Source organism: Grammomys surdaster, unplaced genomic scaffold, assembly GCF_004785775.1.
Source record: "Grammomys surdaster isolate TR1022 unplaced genomic scaffold, NIH_TR_1.0 374, whole genome shotgun sequence".
NCBI classification, from domain to species: domain Eukaryota; kingdom Metazoa; phylum Chordata; class Mammalia; order Rodentia; family Muridae; genus Grammomys; species Grammomys surdaster.
In genome coordinates this window covers 1,128,462-1,136,588 of record NW_021604793.1, presented here as the reverse complement: position 1 = coordinate 1,136,588, position 8,127 = coordinate 1,128,462, and positions in this window count along the sequence as shown.

Here is an 8,127-nt window from a genome sequence, read left to right as displayed (position 1 = left end):
TGTTGCCTCTCTTGGGGGTGAGAAAGAGGTAGTGATGGGGACAACTATGGGTGACTATTGCTTCCTGGGTTTAAATACAAACTCAGAGTCAGCATAGACTTGACAGGAAACCGCCCCTAGCCCTATGCTTACATATTTAAAATAACTATACTGTGAGCAGAGCGTGGAGGCAACCACACTGGGTTTCATGCTCTTGTTTGGGTGTCCTTACTAATCACCGGATTCCCCACCTCACCTGTGCAATCTGACTGTAGCCATCTATCTCTTCAGTGGTTCTCAGCCCAGGCTGCAAGCTACCATCATTGGAGAAGCTCTTAAAAGAGACTGGCGAAGGGTCCTATGCCACATCAGCTGAACCCAGGCATCTGGGAGGCATCTTCATTGGGCCTAAGTTTCCCAGATGGATTCTAATCCATAGTGGTGATCAAGAGCCATCAGTTCACCTAAGCTATTTCAGAATAATTGTGAAGGAGCTCAGTCTCAGGATTGATAGACAACCGGAGTAATCCTCACCAGACAATTAAGATTCCTTTCACACAGAGGCCAAAGATTTTGAGTTACAGTCAGGGGTGGTAGTGACAGATGTCAGGACCCATTCTCAGATTAGTTATGAGGAAAACTAAGACACACGAGCATGTATACACAAACACACACACACACTCCCCATGTGACTGCAAGCAACTTGAAACAAAAAAAAAATTTTTAATTGAATTTCGGGGCCTGGGGAAGAGCCGAACCTATAATTATTTCTTAGCAAACCTGCTGAGCATAGGGCTTCCCTCCTCTGGGACGAGATGAGACGGGCCGTATAATGAACCCTCTTTAATTAAAAAAATAAAGTGTTTTAGGATAATCATATTCTCCAAGTTGCATTATTATTTTTTTTTTTAAAGAAAGGAAGAATGAATGATGAGAAATGGTCCATTTTCAAACACCAGTGTCAGGGGGGCCTCAAATGGGCTCATCTCTCATTTAATTTCAAGATTTGAAATTAGATCTATAAGGGGGAACTAAGTCCCAGCATTATTCCCAATACAAAACCAGTTCTTTTTTTTAAAAAAAAAATCTTTATACCTACTTCTCTTAAAAGCAACAGGTTTGATGTCACTAAGCAGACCGGCAAGAGGAGCTGGTTGAGGTTCCTGAACAGACTCACAGCCTCTCTCTGGCCCAGTTTTATGGGATTCTCTAATAAGGAAGTGTGTGGTTTATATTCCCAATTGGCGGCTCTTCCCAGATCCTGAGAAATGTTTGGGGTGTTGGGAGGCAAACTAAAGTGGGAAAATACTCCTCCATATTGTAGATACTGCAGGGGACTTGTGGGAGGGCCGAAGAAGGCATACAGTCTTGTTAACTGAAAATACCTCTCTTCAGGCAAGAGAACAATTTGAAGATGCCCATGGAGCTGGAAACCAAGTTCCATATTTACCCCATAGGATAAATATGAGGACTTCGGTTGTACAGGTTCCCTTTTAAGTCTGTTCCTTTCTTTGGATCCTATTCCCTCTTCTACGGCTTCTGTGCCTAGGTCCTGCCCTGTCCTAAGATTTGGAGTCCCAATGGAGAGGCCTTTGTTTGAGGAAGCAGGAATGAATGCCCTGGAAAATCCAAGCAAGCATTGCATTATTTTTCTCCCCAAGCTTTGCTCCTCCACTTCCCTGGAAGAAGGAGTGAAGGTCCAAAGCAGCAGAAAGGCCATGACTGCGGCTGACTTCATGCTGAAAATTACCTTTGGTGGTGCCTGCATGTCAGGATATGTCTGTGCTCCTGGTACAGGTTAGGGAGATGGCTTGCAGACAGCAGCAGCTCTAGCTCTTTAAGTTGCATGCAGCTCCTTCCCTAAGCTGTGCAAACTCCACAGTTCTAGAAACACAAAGAACTTCCCTACTTGGAGAATATCTACTTCAAGTTACATTTAGACAAACAAGCACACACATGAGTGCAGGTGCACATACACACACACACACACACACACGTACACAGTATGTCTGTACCAGGAACACTCACCCTCTATGGTTGAACCAAAGCTAAAGAGGCTGGAAATGGACACGTGGAGAAGGGGCCTCACAGTCAACAACATAGAGAACTGTGCCCTACCCAGGTCTCCACCTGCCCAGGGAGAATTTTGGTAATTTTAATAAAACCAAATTAAATTCTAAAGTAAGACCAGTTGGTGATTCAGTAGGGATGGTCCAAGATCATTATGGTACAGCTATAAAATAAAAATTATAGAGATGGACAAGAATAGGAGCAAAGCAAATAAAATCACGTTAAAGGAAAAGAGGGGAAGCATGACAGAGATGGAAAACTGTCAAGTGTGCGTGAAGATGGCTGTTTGCAGGACTCCTCAGGCAGAAGAGACTTTCTGCTCACCCTCTTCATTCTTGGCTTTGGAGAACCCCGAGGTCTGAAAAGAAAACTGGTATGCATCCTAGCTCTGCATATTTGTAAAGAAAGCGAGGTATTGAAGCCTGCTTCAGCAAAACTGCTTCTCTACCAGAGTGTAGAAGGGGGCTGAGAGGCTCGTGTCAGAGGAGGTGGAGAAGCAGGCTAGAGGGGCCTTGCAGTCAAGGAGTTTATCTTTAAGTTGAGGAGGCAGGCTTAGCTTCAATACACCAATACAGGTCTTTTACGTGCATGTTTCGTTTAGTTCTTTTGACACATTTTATATTAGAAAACCAAAGCTCAGAGGCTTAAGCAACCTGCCTAGGGTGAAACACTATTGTCAAGAGCCAAGATCAAGAACCCTGATCTTGCTCACTCTGAAGCCCATGTGTATTCTGACACTATTAAAGAGACTAGCCACAACTCAGGTATGCTTCAGTGAGATACAGATCAGAAAGGGTCTTCTGTATGCCTGTTTGTCCGACTCGTGGTTCTTTACGCTGACTCCTTGCCCTGCTCTCTGGAGCCCCTTCCCTCACCTGAGAACTCCTTGGGAGGTTCTCCTTGGCTAAGGCTGGTTTCTTTCTCCCCTACCACCCCTGCTCTAGAAGAAGACATCAAAGATTGCGCAGGGCCATAAAGAGAGGGAGGATGTTAAGGAGGAGGGAACCACCCTGTGCTCGTAAACTGGGTGGGTGGGGGGACCCACCCATTTGTCAGGCGACGCTGCATCTCACTTTCCCCAAAAAACTGAGATCTCAGCTCTTGCTTCAGGGCAGGGCGTTTAGGCAAAGTGCAGGTGGCCAGGGCAGGGGGGGACAGCCAAGAAACCGCAGCACCAAGTTACTCTGATATTGAAAGGGCAGCTCTCCAGCCTGATCCTGAGATGCTGAGGCATTCAGAGGGTCCCTTTGAAACCTTTGTCTGAGCTCCGGTTCACCTCTTAGTCCTGTGGCTTGGGAGCTCTTCTTCCTGTCCTGTGCCTTATTACGGATAAGTCAACGGCTGCCTCTTACTTTGTGAAGTGGCTCCCTGAAGGTGACACCGTAGAGGCACATCACACACAGCAGTCTGATTCTATGCCGCAACCAGGCCATATGTCTTAAAGAGCAACAGACACACCAAAGAACCGAAGTTCCCACTATGGTGAGAACCTATGCAATATCTGTCTTGGATCTGAGTGGACTCAAATTCACTAGCTTGTGTTCCCTATGGACAGGAATCAAACCTCATCCTTACAGAATTCAGTGTGTGTGTGTGTGTGTGTTCACACATGCGTGCATGTGGCTGCTGTATGCACATTGTGCGTATGAGCGTGTGTGTGCCTGTGCATGTGGAAGCCAGAGGACAACACTGGGTGTCTTCCTCATTGCCCTCCATCTACTTTATTGAAACAGGGTCTCTGAACCTGGAACTCATTGCTTCTGCTAGGCTAGCTGACCAAAAGCTCTAGGAATCCACCTGTCTCTGACCTTCTCTACCTGTGCTCATAAACTGGGTGGGTGAGGGGGACTCAATTTCCTTTCTAATATACCCCCAGGACCACCTGTCCATGAGGGGCACCACCTACAGTGGACTATCTGATTCTACATCAATTATCAATCAAGAAGATACCCTCACAGCCTGGCCTCTTTCTCAGCCTTTTATGTGAGTTTTGGGGATTTGAACCCTGGTACACAGGCTCTTTATTGACTGAGCCATCTCCCAACCCCAGCTCCGGGGTTCTTTGACATGAGTCAACAAAACCTACAGGACAGAAGATGTCCGAATCTCCATGACAACCATTTAATGAGCATTATCACATCAAGTGCTGTGTGTGGTAGTTGGGAGGACATCTGGTTGGTTCTTGGAACATAGGCTGTATGTGGAGTATTGGGCACCGGGACTCAAGCATGTGCAGTAAAGTCTCAGCTCTTCCTCTTTCCCTTAGTTGGACAGATTATCTCACTGTTATGTGCTTCAGTTTCCTTATCTTTACGTGAAAAAAAAATACAAGAGCTGATATGGCAGTAAAATTAGATAATGAGCAGAAAGCACAGAGTGCCAGCATTTGCTAGTCTTTTTGCCAACATGACACAAGCTAGAGTCATCTGAAGAGAAGGAACTTCGATTGAGAAAAATGCTCCCATCAGACTGACGGTAGGCAAAGATGTGGGAGCATCTCCATGATTGATAACTGATGTAAAAGGGGCTAGTCCACTGTAGGAGGTGCCTCTCATGGACAGGTGGTCCTGGGGGGTATATCAGAAAGGAACCTGAGCAAGCCAGGAGGGATAAGCCAGCAAGCAGCATTCCTCCATCACCTCTGACCTCTGCTTCAGTTCTTGCTTCCAAGTTCCTGCCTTGAGTTCCTGCCCAGACTTCCCTCGATAATGGACTATGTGCTAGCCAAATAAACCCCTTCCTCTCCAACGCTGCTTTTGGTAATTGTTTTCTTATCACAGCAGTAGAAAGAAAATGAGACAGTATATGTGGCAGGTAGGCTCTGACCAAGGCACTGTAGAAGCCAGCAAATACTTCTAAGCAGCAGAAACGTGGTGTAATTAATTAGAGTTACATTTTAGGAAGACAGGCTTTGGAAATATGCACAGAATGGCCGTAAGAGAGCATTAAAGGAAAGGAGTCCTGATAAGGAAGCTGTACTACAGATGAAGCAAAAACACAAGAGCAGCCTTAATTGGAGCAGAAGGGACACAAGCTTTCCATACTGTTGGAGCCTTGGCTTCCCAGAGAGAACGTGAATGACCAGTATAATTTAAAAGCTGGACATGAGAAGAAAAGGCCAAAGGATTCTGTGTTCTTGAGGCTGAAGATTATGGATTTGTGTTCTCAACCCATAAATGGAAAATACACTGGTAGCTTCCAGCCCGGCATCCAAATCCCACTCCCTCTCTCCCTGTGTTTGAATGTTGTATGCCTGTATCACATGTAGCATGTATAAAAAACTCCTTCTCCTGTCTCTAGTAACGGAATCAAAGGGTCATTCATGTATCAACCCAGGCCCAAGAGAAAATCAGTAATAACCAGACTGATCAGATATGGCAACGGTTCTTGTTCCTCTGATGTCTTTGAGATCTGGGAAGTCTGACGTAGACTAACTGGACTGGGAGAGGAGAGCTGGCATCGTGGTGGCTGGAGACTCCTCCTGGAACACCGAATATGTCAGCCATAAAATGTGCTGTCTGTAGATGACCACACCTCTTTCCCAAGTTTACTTAGTGTTTCCTTGGCCTCGATTTCCTTTATATTTTTATATGTCATTTCTGTTGGTCAAGAATGTTTTACCCCCATACCTGTGAGTAAGGAACAAGTCTGTGAGAGTGAAGCTTGGTTTGTTTCCCCTGACAAATGAGCTTTAGCTCCATGACCGTTCTCCCCGGACTTCAATCAAGTGCCAGTTCTGTTATGGACTAGGTCTATGACCCTGAAGGAAAGCCTTTTATCTCAGCTTCCCCTTCTGTAAAACAAGGGCAAGAATTGTGAGCACACAAGCTTATTGTATGATTACAAAAGAAAAACACTTTAACAACTACAGGCTGGTATTTAAAAGTTATTGCAATGTTTTGGTTATCATGCAGAGATAGAAGAAAAGAGACAGCTTGTAGAGGTCCTCTCAACACCTTTTTTTTTTTAACTTACATACTTGACACTCCCCAAATCAAGCTTAGCTAAGTGAATATTAGAGACCCCTTATACACAGTGTATATGAAGTAGTATGATTGCCTCTGTTTTAATGGTTTCACCCTCCCAACCTGGCAGAGGATGCTGGTACAGTAGCTAAATCTGTAATCAGAAGGTAAATCCTACTCCAGGCTGTGAAGATCAGGCCTAGAGGGAAGGCAGCAAGGCACCATCCTTCCCCTAAGCCCTATCTTGAGTAGTTACAGTGGGATTGGCAGATGTGAGCCAAGAATAGAGAGGGAAGGAGTTGCGTGGCCGTGAGCCCAAGAACAGCAACTGCACTGAACTATATGGTTTGGAGTCAGGCTGATGGTTGTCTCGCTTAATAAACAATAATAATCTTAATCACCCCCCACCATCAGGAAACAGTCATCAGGGCTCTGCTCCCCTCCAGCTCAAGAGGAAGGTCAGGCCCGGTCCCATTTTGTAGATAGGAAACTGACATATCATGACTGAAGCCAACTGAGATACTAGGTCTGCGGAGATGTTCCAGGTAGATGCAACTGCTATTTCATCCACAAGCACAGGTTCACCCCTATAAAGATCCCTATCCAGCCACAGTGGATGCCTATCTGGATTTGGGCAATGACTACAGTAGGAGGGGTTGAGATAGAACACGATCCCTGTCATGAGAGGACACTGGGCAGAATGGGGCAACTCAGCGTCCCTGAGGGGGATGATGCTCAAGTGGGCTGGACAAGGTGACTTCTCATGTTTGGGAGCTTCAAGACTCCGTATAGCAATTTAGTCTCTGTATGATTCTTTTGCAATGAAACATGAAGAACTAAGTAGTGAGCGGGTTTTTTTTTTTTCCTTGCGTTGCCTGGGTCTTGTGAAATCAGGATGTACAAAAGAAGGAGGGACCCTCCATAAAGGGGGTCTATGGAAGTTAGGTAGAGGGCCAAGGTAGAGAGTACCTTACCCAAGGCAGCCTATTTACCAGCTGCCAGCCCAGACACACCCCCAACAAAATGCCATGGAGAACGAAGTTGTGAGTCACGGCTTGGCAAGTACCAGGATCATGCCTGGGGCTCCCAGATACCACACTGGCTCCTCCAGGTCTCTCTGGCTGGGCCTCCTCCTCCTCCTTCTTTCCCTAGAGGCATTGCTCATCTTACCCTCTCCTCCCTCATCCTCCTACCCTCAAATCATTCTGGGCAGTTGGGGGCAGGGAGGGAAGGACTAGAGTTGGGGTTGAGTTGGAGTTAATTCCAGGATCGGGATGAAAGACAGATTAGGGGCAATGCTATTTTGGGATTTGTCTTGGTTGGTGAGCTTCTAGCTAATAGAGACTACAGATCTCTCTACCAAGGCACCGGTATTAAAGTTCATAGCATTAACTTTTAGGAATGTCTTGGTCATAGGCCTGCCTTCCTTGGGTTTAAATGGGAAGAGTTATAATCTAAGTAAGAGAATAGAAAATGTCAACACTTCAACAAAAAACGAGATCAAGAATTACCTCCTTGGGATCTGAGCAGAATATTTTGAATTAACTGATTTTTAAGGGCCATAAATAGTAAAAACCGCATGTTCACACCCAGGGTTTGTGCAGCAGTATTTGACTTTACTTTGGCCTTGCAGCAGTTTCTAATATGCCCATAACAGCTTCTAATATAACCATAAGATTTTCTTGTACGTTTTCCCTTATCCCCTTCCTGACCTTATCAAAGGAATTATTCCTCTACCTCATCAACTCTGGAGAAGGTTGGGCAGCAGCTGAACAACTAAGGCCACAGTGTCTAGGCACCCTAGGCAATGTCTTGGCAAAGATATACTAAGCAAAGCATGCTGGGAATTCCCAGACTGAGACGTCTGTCAACAACACTCAACTGGATTCCCTCAGGCAAAGGACACATAGACACATAGAAAGTCCCGAGCTCTGCTTCTGAGGACAGAGGGAAAATAAACTGAATGACTGCAGGGTAGCAACAAAGTGTGGACCAGGAAGCCACTAGGGTCTTTCAGGAGAAGGTGGTAGATTGATTGAGGTGATCTTGAGGTGATCCTGTTAGGTTGATTTCCTAGAGACCTCTCTCTCTCTCTCTCTCTCTCTCTCTCTCT